The sequence below is a fragment of the Halichoerus grypus genome, chromosome 9 (assembly GCF_964656455.1).
Source record: "Halichoerus grypus chromosome 9, mHalGry1.hap1.1, whole genome shotgun sequence".
NCBI lineage: Eukaryota > Metazoa > Chordata > Mammalia > Carnivora > Phocidae > Halichoerus > Halichoerus grypus.
In genome coordinates, this window is record NC_135720.1 from 107097401 (window position 1) to 107113734 (window position 16334).

The 16334-nt window shown below is 56.5% G+C and overlaps 1 protein-coding gene across 6 annotated transcripts in view; it reads left to right on the top strand.

The window, feature by feature from the left end:
* TFEB (transcription factor EB) overlaps positions 1 to 16334 on the top strand; it is a 57629-nt gene that overhangs the window by 31412 nt on the left and 9883 nt on the right. For 2 of the 6 annotated variants that reach the window (XM_078055340.1, XM_078055341.1), the window contains exon 2: positions 3633 to 3790. The exons of 2 other annotated variants lie outside the window; for them this stretch is intronic. The gene's annotated coding sequence lies outside the window, so the exon portion shown is untranslated. Of the gene's footprint in view, positions 1 to 3632; positions 3791 to 7316; positions 7371 to 16334 lie in introns of all 6 variants that reach the window. 2 more of the 6 variants (XM_078055342.1, XM_078055343.1) reach the window with 1 other exon arrangement.

Here is a 16334-nt window from a genome sequence, read left to right on the forward strand (position 1 = left end):
GGGAGGCCCTCTCCAGGGAAATGAATTCCTGGCCTGACCCCAGATGCCGGCCTGCCCAGCTCTGCTCCCGGGCAACGCTGGGTGTACACACAGCCCCATTGTACGCCTGGGCTCTGTGCCCGCCGTGGGCTGGCACCAGCTCTGTCAACAGCAGTGGGTCCTCAGTTCCTCAGCAGCCCCTGGTGGGGAGGCAGGAGGCCCAGTGATCAGGGTGGTGAGCGTGTCCTGAGTGGAGGGGCGGGGACCATCCAGCTACTTGAGGAACCAGACGAATACATTTGTTCCTGTCCTCAAGTGTGAGGTACCAGAGCAGGGAGCATTAGCCCCCCGTTCGTGTTGGGAAACCGTGGCATTGAGAGGCATCAGTGACTTGCCCAAGGTCACACAGCTACCAGGTGGTGGAGCTCGGGGTTGAGCCCAGGCAGCCTTGGGGCCAGAGTCTGGGCTCTCTGCACCGCTTACTCCCGCTTTAGGGTTCAGAAAAAGGCGGGCCTTCTTCTTTTCACAGCCCAACTTTGGGGGCTGCGGCAGGCCACTTCCAGAAAGTATATGTTCCCAGGGTGGAAGGGGGCCCAGGAACGTTAGGGTCTAGAATCTCCGTGTGCTTGTGAAAAGTGTGGTAGTTAATTTTCAAGGACGATGTAGGGGGCTGAGTGGGCAGAGCAGGTCTCCAGAGCTGGAAGGCAGCTCTGTGCCTCAGTTTCCCTGCTCCACCTGCATTGTATATCTCCTGTGCGTCTTGCGAGGGCACAGGAATGTAGAGATGAGGTGTGGTGAGGGCTGGGGCCTAGACCCTCGCACTTTTCCTCTGCTCCACAGACTGGTGAGGAAGCCCCCCTTTCCCAATCTAGATGCCCCTGGAGGCAGGGTGCCAAGGCTTCCAGTTGCTTCTATTCTGAGAGTCCGTCCTGAGCTGCCCCATCTCCTCAGGTTTCCCAGCCCGAAGGGACCTCTGAGGCCAGGCAGCCTGCAGAGGGGCAGACTGGCTCCAGGCTGTGAGGGGGGTCCCGCTTCTGCCTCATGCCCGTGCCCCTCAGGGCAAGATGGCAGGTGCCCAGACACCACTCTTATGGGGTCTGTCCCATTTCTCACTTTCTGGGCTCACCTCTACCCCACAAGCCCCACCCCTGGGGCTGGGCAGAGCTGAAACTTCTCCCTTTTCTCAGCCCACCCTCCTTGTCCCCTGTCGTCCTGGGCATGGGGCCTGGTCCCCTCCTTTGGTGCCACCTCAGCCCTCTTAAAAATGGACTGGGCATTCTTCAGTGACCACAGATTGTGCAAGGCCATGGCTGGGCCATGGGGACAGGTGGAAGAGAGAGAAACTGGAAGGGGACACTGAAGCCAGCTCCCTTCCCACCCTGCCCCAGAGCCTTGTCTTCCTCCCCACTCCGCTGGGGCTCATCTTTCTCCATTTGTGCCATTCCTGCCAACCAGCCAACACATCTCCATCCGAGTGGACACGTCTACGGGCTTCTGGACACCAGTGGGGGTTGGACATTCTGTGGAAGGGGGATGGGGCAGGGGGAGCAGCTGGAGGCCCAGACGGTGTTGGGGAGGAGCGAGGAGGCCTCCTCAGCTCGGCCCGGGGCTGGGTAGGGGAGGGCATTCTGGATGCCTTGAGGCCTGGTAGGGAGTTTGGCGAACTTTGTCTGGTGGACAGTGGGGCGCCATTGGGGGTGACGGAGCAGGGAACGACTTTTCTTTGTTGCACAGTCCATTTTGTTTCCACTCCCTTGTTCTCTCAGGGCTGTTTTCTTTCTCTGTTTCTCCAGAGACAATAAACCCTTCTCTCTGCTCTTCAGCCCCTTCTGTCCGATTCCTGCTCACCCCCTCCCACACGTCCATACTCTGTTCTTGGCTTCCTCTGCCTGCCATCCTGGCCTGCTCCCCCTGCCCTGCTCTGTCTGGCTTCCCCTCCCTGTCCCTAGCCCCTGACCCGGCTTGCCTGGAATTGGGCCTTTGAAGAGGGGGCTACGGGCCTGGCGGGACCTCACAGGGGCCTGGCGTGATGAAGACTGAGCCAGGAGGATGCCCCCTGTTCTGACATAGCTCTCCCTGTACCCTTCAGAGAATGACCCGCCCCCAAGCCCCCAGTAGTGTGGCTAAGTCTCCTGAGGAGGATCTTACTTTTCTTTTGTCAGCCTGGTAAATGGAGATATGGATTTCTCTAACAGATAAATTAGAGAGTGATGGGCTTTCATGTTCTTGTTATTAAATTTAGTAGAAAGGATATGGACCCAGACGGGAATCAGACTGCAGACAACTCTTGTGTCTTTTCTGTCTCCTTTCAAACACCCATCTACTATCCATGTATGCATCCATCCGTTATATCCATCCATGCATGCATGCATCCATCCATTCGTCAAATATTTATTGAACACTTATATTAGGTGCTTTACATTGAATCCTTACAGAAATTCTCCAGGATGGCCATTTTCTGCATTTTACACATGAGGATAGTAAGAGCCTGGGAAGTTAAGTGAGTTGCTGAAGGACACACAGACAGTAAGCGACGCATCTGGAATATTCAGCTCCACCTGCTTTAAAACGTATGTTCTTGGTGTGGAATCAAGTGGCTGCCCGTGGTGTCCTCAGTGCCTAGTCCTTCACATGGAGCGTAACAGCCGTGCTGTGGAATGAATGGGCGTGCTAAGGTTCTAGAATGCCGGGGCTCTTGAGTTCTCTCCTCAGTGCAGCCTGGGGTCGGGAGGCACTCCTGGTCTCTAGTCCTCTGGGCATTTGCCATCAGTAACCTCATGGTTGCCATCACCCCGCTGGGATGGGGGCTTCTTCACCACATAAAGTTCAACCCTGGCTCGTCCTTGTTGCTTCTGTCCATCTTGTCCGCTCTTCTTCTGAGGGCGGTCTTACCTCTAACGGGTGGGAAAGTTCTAGGTACGTGCTTGACCGTTGCCCCGTCTCCCCCAGCAACTGGGTTTGTACACACCCGCCCCGCAGCTTCTCCACGGGATGGCCAGCCCCCTTCTAACTCTGGCCCTTTTACTGGCCTTTCTTTCTAAGCTCTAGAGTTAGCTGCTCAGTTTCAGGCCCTGACTGCCTCGTCAGGGCCCATTGGCTGAGACAGGGCTGTGAGTGCAGGGAGTTTACCTGGGAGGTGACCGGCAGTGGGACAGGCTAAGTGAGATGGGGAAGGAAAGGAAGCCAGGACAATGTGTGCTCGGGAGCGGGTGACCACTGTGGCACCTGAGGCTCAGGCTCACTGGGGACCCCCGTGGAACCTGTTTTAGAGTGACCCAGGGACGGGGGCTGGGGCGGGGGGAACTGGGTGCTTATTGCCTAGCTCCCGTCGGCCCACGGCTAAGGGCCGCTGGGGGAAGGTGGGATGCTGCCTCGGCTGCCTCGGCTGGCTCACTTGGCTTGTACACGGCTCGGGGGGAAGGTGCTGGCAGCTGGAAGGGGTGAGGCTGGGGCCCTGACAGCCTCAGCTGCGCTCTCCAAACCCAGGCCCGGTAGTCCGGCCTGACCCTTGGAGCACGCGTCTTGCCAAGCCCTGCCTCCCCAGCTCCCTTCTTTCCATGCCCACAAAGCCGTGCCTCCCAGCTGCCCCGGGCAGACCCTGTCCCCCCGCCCCGGGAGCCAGTCACCAACGCCACATTCATTGTGTTCAACAGAGACTTAAGGAGCTCCTACTATGTGCCCGTGGCTGCGGATAAAAAGAGGAAGCTGTTAGGACCCCTCCAGGCGCTCACAGCAGAGGAGAGGGCCCCAGCGCACATGAGGTCCTTCCCATGTGCCGGACGCCGGCAGCCATTTCCAGTCCCCGGCCGAAGTGAGTGGACTTCTCTGTGCCGCATCCTCTCCAAGAGGGCGGGACGGATGTGCTGGGGAGCACAGAGCCCGGAGTCCCCTCCCAGCCCCAGCATCCTGAGACTGTGATTGTAGCGGTTTTGCTGACTTCCTTTTCCTTTCTCTCAATGCCCCTGCCTCTTCCCCTCCTGGGGCCACTAGCCCCATGGCTGCCACGTGGTTGTCTTCTAGTGCCCTCCCTCCATGTCTCTATGAGGAACAGGATGCAATGCGCGGGGCAATGGGGGGGGGTCGCTTTATTCAAGGGCATCCTTCTGTGTCCCTGGTGAAGGCTCTGGCCGGTGCCTGCTTCCTGGAGAAGGGCCTCCTCCCTGCTGACTTCTGCTCCCACCCCACAGACTCACACTGCAGTCTCAAGCCTTATGGGGCTGAGGGCATGGGAAGAGTTAAGAGTGGGAAGTGGTGTGTAGGTAAGGCCTTAGGTGGGGGAGTGCGGGGAGGGCAGGTGGGGGGCAGGGCGGGGCAGGTGCTGGGCCTGGCGATGGGTGCATCAGGCCACAGGCAGGCAGGCCAGATCCTCGTCCCTTTGATTTCTGTCTCCAGCCCCCGCCCACAGCCTTTCCCCTCCAGGTTGGGTCAGGGTGCGTGTGCCAGGGTGGGCGGCAGGAGTTTGTCTGCCCATGTGGGCCAACCTCGTGACCTCGAACATATTCTCCCTCCATCTACTGTGCACCTGCCCCACTTGGATAGAAGGGTGGCTGTGCTCTTGGGGCTGGCATGCTGGTGTGAGGGCTGGGAGGAGGACGGACACGGTTTACGAGGGACCAAGAGGTGGGCTATATGATGAGGCTTTCTGTTGGTGGCTCAGGTTGGAGCTGAAGCGACTTTGGTCCAGGGAGGAGGTATGAGGCAGGTACACATGGCTGCCCACGTCTCACCTCTGTGGGGGGTGGGGGGGAGGCAGCAGGACACAGGTGGGTGGGAGATCACGAAAGGGGAGAGCAGAGTGACGGGCTCCTCCCCCAGCCCAACATGCACAAAATCTAGGGCACTTGGTTCCTCTCTCTGCCCGGTTGAGGGAACAGTGCTGCTTATGTTTAAGAACAGGAACCAAAGGTGGGCCAGCTGCTGTGCGAGTTTGGAGAGTAAGACTGGTGGTGTTCCTGTCCTAGCTGTGCGTGCAGCGGGGATAGGGCACGTGCAGGCCGCTTGCTCACTCTATACGTGGGCCGTGCCGTGGAGGCCATTGCTCCTGCGGGGGGAGAGGTTGGCTGTCGGGCCAGTTCTCTGGCTTCCCAGATGGAGAAGGGGTCCAGGTACCCACCGGAGCATACCTGGGCAGGACAGAAACGAAGCTGAGTTTGGGGTCTGAGGTAGCAGGCAGCACTGTGGAGGCCCTGGGGTGGGTGAGAGCTGGGACAGGACCCAGGCAAGGGAACCCCTGATTTTGTGCCGCTGCTGATGTCCCCAGAAGGCCAGGTGGGGGGGGCCCACAGGGGAGGAGGGCCGATGTGTAGTGAGCAGAGGACAGCCTGTCACCATCCTGAAGCCTCTGTCCGCGCTGCCGGCCGCCCTGTCCTGCCCCCACCAGGCGTGAGTCAGACCGAAAGCAGAAGCTGCCAGACATTGCACAGGGTGAAGCGAGGCAGAACCAACTGTGCTATTTTGGAACCTGGTTAATTCCCCTCCTGTCCCCCACCTCTTTTGCCTCAGGGCTCCCACCCCCTCCTGGCCACCAGCACTTGCCTTCCGCAAGAGGACAGTCAGGTTGGGACTTGATTTCCTCTGGCATGGGTGGGGCGGGGGCGCTTCATGTCCTTCCCCTTGCTGGACCCCGTCCCTGGCCGAGAGGTGCTGGCTTTTAGGGAGCCAGCCTCCTGGCATTGGGGGACAGAGTGCCCCCTCCCAGTGGGAGTTCCAAGCCCGCAGGCAGGGCACCCAAGGGAGATGATGGTGGGCTTTTGGTGCCGCTGCCCCCCTGCGCCCTCCCCCGCCTATCTTTCCCCACCCTTGAGCCAACTGTCAGCCTCCCCAGAGCTGGGAGCTACCGGGGCTTCACGGGGTAGCCTCTCCCAGCAGCGAACTCTTAGAGGGGTGGGAGGGGTTTCCGGACCCAGAGGGGAGATATTTTGGGGCCAAGGGCCTTTCCAGAACCCATGACATCACATAATCTGCAGCAGTCCCCACTGACCCCCTAATCTATGGTTCTTTCTTGGGCATCCTAGGCCTGCTTGAGGTTCTGGCCCCACACTTTAGGGTTTCTTAGGAGCCCGCATGAGCCTAGGGCCCCTGGCAGTCCAGATCGCGGTGGTGAACGAGGTCAGTAGGGTGTGTGTTTCTGAACCGGACATGGAGGTATAGAGGTGAGAGCTGCCCCCATCTGTGGGTAGGGCGCACAGCGGTCCCTGCCCGTCGGGAAGCGACATGGTTGGAGAGGGGGTCGTCTTGGCTCCTGTTCTGTGTGAATGTGTACGTCCAAAATGGGTGTGTTGGATGCACAGCCTCCATGGTGTGTTGCTGCCTCCGGGGGGACCCTTAGATCAGAAGCTTCACCCTGCTATTTACTCCCCCAGCCATCTGGGGTGGGAGGTTTCATGCTTGGGGGGGGGGTCAGCAGGCATGTTGCAGGTGACCAATCAAAATGTGGGTCCTTGTCGACCTCAGATGAGCAGGACTTGGGTTTCTCATGGCTCAGATGGATTTGGGGCTTAGGCAGGTGCGAGCAAGGGTAAAGCAGTAAGGAGGAAAGAGTGGTCTCCTAGGCCTGCTGCAGGGGGCTTCAGCACGCCCCTCGCCTCCTGTGGACCACACAACACACCCATGCGGGTGCACACTGTCCTTCTGGGGCCGTGTAAATGGGACGGTAAGCGTGCCTGTGTGTGCAAGGGTGTGTGAGTGGGCGTGTCTCCCGCAGCCTGTCTGGATTGCTTTTCCACCGGTAACCAGATGAGTTTCCTGGCTGCTTCCCCACAGACCCGGACCGTTCCCCCTCCCGCACAGGCCGGAGCCCCAGCACCGGGCGAGCACTGAGTGCAGAGCCAGCCTGGAGCCCTGTGTTCCTGCCTCCGCGTTGGTCTCTGGGCCTGAGAATCAGGGCTGTTTGTTCAGGGGAGAGCCATGCTGTCCCTTCAGGTGTTTCTCCCCACCAGGAGCCTGCACCTCCCCACTGTCTTTTTCCACCCCTCACCCATTTTCATGCTTGGAAGCAGGTGACCAAGCCCCCAGAAGGCTGCAAGTGACTTTAATGCACCCACAAATCTCCTGGAATGCTATGTTAAGATGCAGGTTCTGACTCAGTAGGTCTGGGTTGTCCTGAGAGCTTGCATTTCTAACCAGCTCCCAGGGGATGTGAGGCCTGGGGATCCTGCTTTGAGTGGTGAGGACTTAAAAGGCCCTGAGCCATCTAAACTCCAGCCAGACTGACGCTACTCACCCAGCCAGGGAGCTGACACTCACGGGCCACCCCCTAGGTGCCAGGAGCATCTCATGCTCCTTGATCCCTTCACCTGCTCTGAGGGAAGTGGCATTATCACCATCCTGTTTTACAGATGGGGAAACTGAGGCTCTGAGAGACTAAGGTCCTGTCCCGGGTCACACAGCTGGTAAGTGGCAAAGCCAGACTTGAACTCTAGTCTGTCCGTCCATGTCCAGAGCCTATGAGCGTATGAGCATTCCACTAAAGCCCAACTGTCTTCCAGAGAGCTCAGAGAGCTGCAGCCTGGGGGGCTGGGTGAGGGCATGGCACACAGTGGTCAGGAAGCTGTAGGGGGGCAGCCCTGGGAGGCTGAGGGGAAGCAGGGGCTGAAGGGGAAATAGTGCTGGAAGGACAAAAGCTGAGTGAGGCTGGCATCCTGCCCCGCCTGCCTACCCCGGGGCCCCTCCACGAATGGGCTTGCTATCACTTGCCTCTTCAGGCCCCTTTCCAGACAGACTCCCCTCTCAGGCACCTACCCCATTGCCCTGCTCCCTGCGTTCACGAGCCTGGGCTGGGGGAGGTCGGGTGTGCGGACTCCTGACCGGACGCCCCATGCCTACCAGCTGTGTGACCTCAGGCAAAGCGTCAACCTCTTCTGCGCCTCAATTGTTCCTTCTCTGAAATGGGAGGGTATACTACTGCTTCCTCACAAGTGGGTGGGCTTGCTTTGAGGGTGAAATCAGTAATATCTACCAACTCAGAACTGTGCCTGGTGCGGAGTACGCGCTCAGTACAGGTAATAATGAACGCCTGTTGGTTTGTACCCGGGAGACTGGAGGCCGCCCTCTGTACGCGCAATGTGGTCGTCACGCTCATGCTCATAGGTGTTCTCCTTCCTTCCTTTCCCCTCGCCTCTGCAATGTCTTCTTTCCTTTAGCAAAACCTGGATACTTCGGTTATAAAGAGATTGCTTTCCAAGTCCTCAGAGGCAGATTAAACTCTTTTTTTTAATTTATTTATTTGAGAGAGAGAATGAGATAGAGAGAGCATGAGAGGGGGCAGGGTCAGAGGGAGAAGCAGACTCCCGGCTGAGCAGGGAGCCCGATGCGGGACTCGATCCCAGGACTCCAGGATCATGACCTGAGCCGAAGGCAGTCGCCCAACCAACTGAGCCACCCAGGCGCCCCCAGATTAAACTCTTGAAAAGGAAGCCAAACAGTAGTTCATTGGCGGTGTATGAGCCAAGCCACGGCAGGGACGAGAAAGGCCGGTGTGGGGCTGGGGCAGCAAGGTTGGAGAGGAAGCCCCCCAGGAGCCGGCGCCGGCGTCAGGGCTTGTGGGTTGGGTGTGCCGTGGCCCCCGGGCCTAGGGCAGGGAGGGCTGGGGCAGGGGGGCTTAGGTGCCGGGGCTGGGTTGGGGGTGAGACGTCAGGTGGAAGCAGAAGGCACTCCGCATGCTGGCTGCGTAAGCCTCTGCGGCTGCACCCTCTCCCACCCAGGGTCACCGAGCCTTCCTGGCCCAAGCACCGGGCCGAAGAACTAGGGTGTGTGTGCGCGCGTGGGATTGCAGTCTCCTGAGGAGAAAGGAAAGCCAAAGCTGGGTCCCCAAGGCCGCCACAGCCCTGGTGTTCCCACGTGCTGGGCAGCAGCAGGAGTGATGGTGAGGACCAGTCCCCGGCCTGCAGGCTGGCTCCACAGCCACGTGGCCTTGGCCACATCCATGCCGTCCAGAGGCTCAGCGTACCCGGACAGAGCAGGAGGGGGCCTGCCAGGGACCCCGTCCTGCCCTCTCACGTTATCAACCAGGTTCCAAGGCCCAGAGAGGGACAGGACCTGCCTGAGGTCACAGCTGGGCAGGGGGACAGCCAAATGCAGGTCTTCTAATACCGCTGTGTTCTTGGGAAGCATCCGAGGCTTTTGTGCCGGGCCGAGCGATCCCTGCGTCTCGTTCTGGGAATTCTGATGGGTGGGATGGGGTAGAGGATCAGAAGAAAGCTGATTTCTCTGGAAGCTTCCTTGTACCTGGGGAGACTGGTAGGTGGCCAGGAAACAACTGGAGAAACAAGCAGTGTAGCCACAGGCAGGACGCTCAAGGGGACCAGGTGTCCAGGAGGTGGGGGCAAGGGAGCAAGGGGGGAGGGGAAGGCAGCTGCCCGTGAGCGGCAGGGTGAGGATATGGCAATGTGTGTGTGAGAGACAGACAGGCAGGCAGAGGGTCTGTGTCTGTGCATATCACAAGGGTAGACTAGGAAGAAAGAAGAAACCTTTCTAGTTCCTTCTCTCCATGCTCTCCCTCAGCTACATGTCCCCTGGCCCCCAAAGCCCAGTGGCAGTCTTACTGGGGCAGGCCTCATGCCAGGCTCCCGCTGGTCCCTATGGGACAGGACAGGCGCCTCTCTGGTCTGGGATTGCCTTTGAAGCCTCTCCATGTGCCGCACAATTGCTGTGCCTTGCCCCGGGCCAGCAGGCGGGCCAGCCAGCAGGCGTCAGCTCCCACCCCTTCCTGTGGGATGTGAGCTGGGACGTGGGGCTGATGGGCCTAAGCTGTAGGCACTGGAGGCCACTGAGCAGGCCAGGAGCTGCTGTAGCTGCCCTTCGCCTCCCCTCCCCTTCCTTTCCCTCCTCCCCACCTCCTGCCTGAGTTCAGAGATTTAAAAGCGAGCCCCTGGCCCCCCTCACTCCTCCCCCCCAAGCCCTGCAGCGCCCCCCCAACCAAGGCCTCCTGTGGTAGGTCCCCTCGAGGCAGGTGCCCTGCGTGCCGAGTAGGGTGCGCCCTGGGTTTGAGTTTCACTGGGCTTCCACTGATGTGCTCTGTGCAGACCACCCTTCTAGAGCTTTCGTTTCCTCTTAGAATTCACTGTTTGTTCCCCAGTCTTTATTCATCACAAACAGGGGATTGTTCAGCCTGTGCCAAGAGTGGTCCCACTTGGCCGAGTGATTATATTGCATGAGAGAGACAGAGGCCCACGTCCCACTTGATAGCCTTTATGTCTGTCCAAGGTCAGGTGACACTCAACCAGGGGATGGAGGTGAGACGGGACAGTCCCTCTAAGGGAGGGTCCTGGAGGGAATGTTCCCCGGGTGATGAAAACGCCCTCCGATTTGATCGGGGTGGTGATTACACAGGAGTACACACCTGTAAGAATGCACCGAGCTGTGCACTTTGAATCTGTGCATTTTGCTGGGATAAATTATATCTCGGTTAAAGGGGAAAAGGCCAAAACATTAAAATAAAAATGTTAATTACTGACCTCTACTTCTGAAACCAATAATACATTATATGTTAATTAATTGAATTAAAAAAATAAAATTAAATAAAAAAATAAAAATAAAATAAAAGTGTTAAAAAGCACATACCACTGACCCCATTCTTGCTCCTGGTACCAAATACCTTCCAGTCAAACAGTGCAGTGCACACTTAGCAAGGGCGAGTGTGATTTCCGTTTGCTCTTTTTCTTTTCTTTCTTTTTTTTTTTTAAAGATTTTATTTACTTATTTTGACAGAGAGAGATACAGCGAGAGAGGGAACACAAGCAGGGGGAATGGGAGAGGGAGGAGCAGGCTTCCCGCTCAGCAGGGAGCCCAATGTGGGACTCGATCCCAGGACCCTGGGATCATGACCTGAGCTGAAGGCAGACGAGTAACGACTGAGCCACCCAGGCGCCCCCGTTTGCTCTTTTTCAATCTTGGAGGCAGCCAGAGGGCCCCACTGTTGCCTTTCTTGACCTCCAGGGAACCACTGGACCAGATAACAAACCACCTGAATTATGAAGCATCTCCAGAGTGCCAGGCACTGTGCTAAGTACCCTGCCTGCCCATGGTCTCTTTAGAACCCGGGGGTAGGATCACTATTACCCACATGCCTCTCCCATTGCACTGCAGTGAATCATGTGATATACAAGCTCTGGAAATGGAAGTCTTATACAAACGGAAGGCTTTTGGAAAGGAAACAGAGAGGGTGCCCAGTAATGGGAAAAGCTGGCCAGAGGCCTTCCTGCCCTGTCCCATAAGGAGAGACAAGCTGGGGTTGCTGCTAGGCTGCTCTGCCCCAGCCTGGGGTCTTCATACGGTGTGTGTGTGTGTGGGGCAGGGGGTGGTGGGGGGACCATTTCTCAAAAGAAACTTGAGAGGAACAGTAAGAGGAGACTGGTCCAGGGATGCCCTAGGTGGGCATGGACAAAGGGGACAGTAAACAGTGACAAAGTGGTGACATCTCTCCCCTGCCCACATTTACATCCTTGCAGAGGATCCCATACCTAGCATCCCAACTTAGGTCACAACCATTCTGGGAGAGGTAGCCCCAGCTGCTAAGCCCCACTTGACTAATGGAAAGACTGAGGCTAGGCTGAGACATTGAGTCAGGCTCCTGGGAATCTTATCCTCCCCCCACCCCCTCCCCAGCTCTCTTTGGGACTGGGCCAGTGGATGCCCCCCCTCCCCCAGGCCCTGCAGGGACCGTGACCACCTTGGCAATTTCAAATGGCCGCGGCCTACAGCATGGGGATTGTATGCACATTTTTGTTCTGTTTCTTAGTTCATCAGGCCTTCCTTTGCCTCTGCCAGAGGGAGTTCAGAGAAGACAAAACAAACCAGGTCCTGGAATCTTCCCCTCTTTTCCCTTCCCAAGGCTGGAAGCTTACACAGGGGGTCACGGGGTCCTTCCCCCGGCCTCCGGGAGCCTCAGGACCTGTTCAGGAGGCCTTCCTTTAGTGGTTGATTTGATTTCCCCTCCAACACCACTGGGCAGGCTCCCGCACAACTGGTAGTTTGTAAGAGCCTGGATCAGAAGGAAACTTCTTCCAACCACAGAGACACAGAATGTAGTAAATGGCTTAAACAGGCATCCCGGCGGCTGGGCTGGTACCCTTTGTTGTTTCAGCCACGAGACATGTGTTTTTCTGGGAATTCAGGAAATTATCTCTGCCCTTTGAGGAAAGGCAGAGTTTTTTCTGCTTGCATTTGGGGATTCTAGACCATTCCATCGTCCCAGGCACCCACTGGGCCCCTGGGCTGGCTGAAAGAGATCGGGCGACTGAAACCCTTTGATGGTAGGGGGTTTCTTCAGTGGGAATCCCTAAAATACAATGTGGGCACTCCTGCCCCAAATGCAGGATGGAGGGGCCTAACTCTCAACCCCAGGGGCCGGCCTTACCACTCATTAGCTCTGTGACCTTTGGCAAGTGACCACCTCTCTGTGCCTTTTTCCTCATCTGTAAAGGAGTGAACAGTGTTGGAAGTAACTGTGATATTCCAGTGAGGTGCTTCAAGCACACCTCGCACATAGTAAGTACACCATCGGTGTTAATTGTTAGTATAAAATACTGTTTTCTGATTAGAAACATGTACATGTGCATGATAAAAAAAACAGTAACGTTCCAGAAAGTAAAAATTAAAAAAAAAATTCATGATTGATTGCATCATCAAAAGAAGTTTGATATTTTCATATATTTCTTCCCCAAAGGGTTTTCTACATATAGTTGCACGTGGTGATGATCAGATCTTATGTACAATTTTGCCTTCTACTTTTTGTCACTTGACATATCTACCCCCGGCTTACCAACTGGAAACATAACATTCCATCGGGAGGAATACAGCATAATTTATTTAACCATCGTACTGTGGGACATTGAGATTATTTCTCATTTTTCTCTATATAATATGGTGGGCATCGTGATGCAGAAAAGCCTTTGTGTGTGGGATCACCTCGTCGGGCTGGTGGCTACTTTCGGAGGTTTGAACCATATGGCCGGATCGCTTTTCCGGAGAGGCTGCCCCTACCCTCGGCCCCGTTGTGTTGAGGTCGTGTGGTGCTGAGGGCATTTTAAAGTCCCTGGAGCCACACTTGGGCAGAGCTGAGGGCCATTTGTTCCATTCTTCTTTTAAATTATAAGGTCTGCCCTCATTCTTATGTAAATTTTAATGGTAGTATAAACACACATGCAGAAAAGTGTACACATTTGTGAGCCACCGCCTGCATTTTCACAAACTTGACCTTCCGTGTCAAATCACAGAACACTCCTAGTGCCCCCACTGGCACTCCCCCCAGGGGATCCTGATCTCTCACCGGAGATTCGTTTTGCTGGTTGAATGGTAGAGACATTGATGGTGGTGGGTGCGTTTTTGTGGCTTCTTTCGTTGAGCGTTGTCTGCGAGAGGCGTGTGTGTTGTGCGTAGCGCTAGTGGGCTCTCCCTCCCTGTGGAGTCGCAGTCCAGGTGTGCGTGTACCACAACGTCCTTCTCCATTTCCCTGTTGATGGACGTCTGGTGTTTTCTGGCTTGGGCGCTATCCGTAGGGCTGCTGGGAATGTTCTAAGTGTGTCCTCTGGGGAGCCGTGGACGCTTCTTTGTTGGGCATCCACTTAGGAATGGAGTTGCTGAGTCATGGGAAGTCTGCTTCCTGCTCCAAGTCTCATTTTTATTTATTTTTAAAGATTTTATTTATTTATTTCGAGGGAGAGAGAGAGAGAGAGAGAGAGAGAGCATGTGCACGCATACTCACACGAGTTGGAGAGGGGCAGAAGGTGAGGGAGAGAGAATCTCAAGCGGACTCTGCGCTGAGCGTGGAGCCCCCCATTGGGGCTAAATCCCGTGACCTCGAGATCATGACCTGAGCGGGAATCAAGAGTCAGATGCTTAACTGACTGAGCCACCTGGGCGCCTCTTCCTGTTCCAAGTTTTAAAGGATCACCTGGAAGGCAGAAGACTCTCCAGAGAAGTTCAGGCCCCACAATTAATTGAGGGGTCCTGGCTCCACTTAGAGCAATTTGAGGAGCACTGCATGATTGTGCTCCCTCTGAAGGCTCATGTCTGGGGCTGTAGTGGAAACGGAGTTGGACCTGGGTCCTGGCCCTCCAGCTCCAATTGGCATGTGACTTCTGACCCTCTGGTGGCCACTCAGTGTCCCCACCCAGGGTCCTCGGCTGGCTTAACAACCGTCACACTGAGGAGGGCAGGGCTTGGGCCAGACTCTGGGTGGAACTGAAGGAACCCCACCTTTGGATATGACTGGAAGCAGGTGGGGCCCTCACAGCCCCCTGGAAACTGCCCTGCTTTCTTTTCCCCTTGAATGAAAAGAATCACAGGGGGCGCCTGGGCGGCACAGTCAGTTAAATGTCTGACTCTTGGTTTTGGCTCAGGTCATGATCTCAGGGTCGTGAGATCGAGCCCTGTCTCGGGCTCAGTGCGCTTGGCGCAGAGTCTGCTTGGAATTCTCTCTCTCCCTCTCCCTCTGCCTCTTGCTGCCGTGTGCGCTCGTGGGCTCTCTCTCTCAAATAAATAAATCTTTAAAAAAAAAGTAAGAATGAGAAACTCTAAGAACCCTGTTTACCACTCCCCAGCCCACAGGTAACCACTCTGAACAGCTGGGGGTATTGGGGGAGCCCAGAATAGAAGCTTGAGAGTGGGGGCTGTGAACCAGGCAGCCTGGTTTAAGTGTCCATTCTCCTACTCATCTGCTGTGCAACCTTGGGCAAGTTATTTCACCTCTCTGTGCCTCAGTTTCCCCCCTGAAAACTGGAGGCAATAATAGTGGTCACCTCATCGGGTTGTTGTGAAGAATGGATGAGTTAATATGTGAAAGCACATAGACCAGCCCTGCCCCAGGGCAAGCATTCAAGAAACCTTCTGATCCTCCTAGTCTGTTCTACATGTTTACCCATGTTCTGTCTAAATGGGCTCAGGCTCTACATTTTATTCGTAATTTTCTTTTTCCACTCAATGCTCAATCTTTGAGGTCTTTCTAGCTGAGGCTTTTCTGTTCTGGGATCCTCTCTCTCCTTGCCTGTCCCTCGCGGAGGCCAGTGATTTCTCCCAGTCTTCCCCCTCCCCCTGTAGACATCTTCCCTTAGGAAAGCTTCGGAGCCAGTTCATACTGATGTGTAAATGTCTGATGAGAGAGGCCCCCACACAGGCTGAAACCAGCCTGGCCTTGACCAGAGATGTGCATGGCTTTGGAGGCAAGCCCAGCATCTGTCTGTTAGTGGATGCCTAAGGGCATGCTAGGGAGTCCCACACACCCACCGTGTTTCCTTGAATCCTCACAACAACCCAAGAGGCAGGTGCCCTTATTGGCTCCATTTGACCAAAGAGAAAACCAAGGCACAGAGAGGTTAAGTGGCTTTCCCAAAGTCACCCAGCCAGTATGGGCGCAGTGGCAGATGGAGGTGGGGAAGGGCTTCAGCTGCATCTGCTGGATTGGGAAGCTCATTTTGGCCACAACAAGCTGGAACCCAGACGCAGCTTAGGGCAGGGGTAGTCAGGTGGGAGGTTCTGAGTGAACAGCAGGGCGAGGGAGGAGGGGATGGCTGGTGGATTCTGGGGGGTGCAGCGAGGGGCGGCTCTCGTGGTCTTGGCTGAAACTTCAGTCCCTGCTACCTCTAGAACTTTTCTAGCGGACTGGGGAGAGGCAGGACTTCTCTGGGGCATTAGACCCCATAGTCCCCTCAGGAGGGTGTTACCTGGGGGTGGGGCCAGGGGAGAAGGTTCTCCAGGGAAACACCTAGCCCTGGTGTCTGCACACAGTGGGCACTCAAGGCTTCGGGTATTACCGAATGCGTGAATGGTGGGCCCTTCCCAGGCCGGGTAGGTCTGGAGGTCAGGTGCGGGGGAGGGTTCGGGGGTCATTTTGGTTCTCCTGCATCCCTCCTCCTAGTTCTTCCTGCCCAGAATAGGTGCCGGGGGAGGCTGGGAATGGTCCCACAGGTGTTGAGAGTGAGCAGGTGTGCTTGAGGGCTGGGCAGGGAATGGTCTCTCCTGGGCCACCCCATCTGCCCCCAGATCCCCTCAAGTCCCTTCCTTAACCCTGTACTCATTCCTGGCAGGGCCAGGGGAGGAGGCTGGGCTGCGGAGGGAGGAAGCAGCTCTGTGACTGGGGTGACAGCTTTCACAATGGGGGGAGCGGGGAAGCCTCCCTCTGCTGTGCCCCTGGGCCACCCTCTGTCAGAAGACGGCGGACAGGCTAAGGCTCCCAGCACCTTCCAGTGCACAGCTAGCTCGCCGGTCACAGTTCTCTGATACCCTCTCTTCCCGGAGGCTCGCAGAGATCTGGATGGCGTTGGTCGGGCAGGGACTGCCACTGGTATTTTACCAATGAGCAGAGCGAGAGGCTGAGCAGGACGCAGCCCAGGTTCTCCCGGGGCAGAGCCAGCTCTAGC